General features: G+C 37.4%; 1 pseudogene; it reads left to right on the top strand.

Annotated features, from left to right (window-relative positions):
• On the top strand, positions 1–106 carry LOC119469305 (annotated as a pseudogene).
• Positions 107–478: the final 372 nt, after the last annotated feature.

Raw genomic sequence — 478 nt, 5'->3', positions numbered from 1 at the left:
CTTGCTTCTTGGCCTTTTGGCTAAGATCAAGTATAGTATCTGTTCTTATCAGAAAATATAGTAAATAGGAAAAATGAAGTAAAAGCATAAGTAAGCCCTAACATATCAGTAGTTAAAATAAATGTACATGACCAAAACACACAATCAAAAAGAGTTAAGGGCTGTGAGCAAATAGAAAACCTAACAATATATAAAATTAAAAAACATGCACCCATGTAGTTTATGTATAATACATAACTAGTGTGTGTGTGTGTGTGTGTGTGTGTGTGATGATAGTACCATGGGGAGAAACAAAATACCAAAAAGTGTGGTTTGAAATTTGAATGCACCCCTCTCAGAAATGGACAGATCAGGCCAGTGAAAAAGGAGCAATGATCTAGAAGACTGGAACGCCACAGCTCTCCACCTGGGCTCAGAGAGAGTACTAGACCCAACAGGCAAATTATTTTCAACACAGGGAACTTACGGGGAATACCAC

The sequence above is a fragment of the Cebus imitator genome, unplaced genomic scaffold (assembly GCF_001604975.1).
Source record: "Cebus imitator isolate Cc_AM_T3 unplaced genomic scaffold, Cebus_imitator-1.0 Scaffold625, whole genome shotgun sequence".
Classification (NCBI taxonomy): domain Eukaryota; kingdom Metazoa; phylum Chordata; class Mammalia; order Primates; family Cebidae; genus Cebus; species Cebus imitator.
The sequence above is the reverse complement of the archived record's forward strand: the minus strand, read 5'-3'. Positions and strand labels throughout refer to the sequence as shown.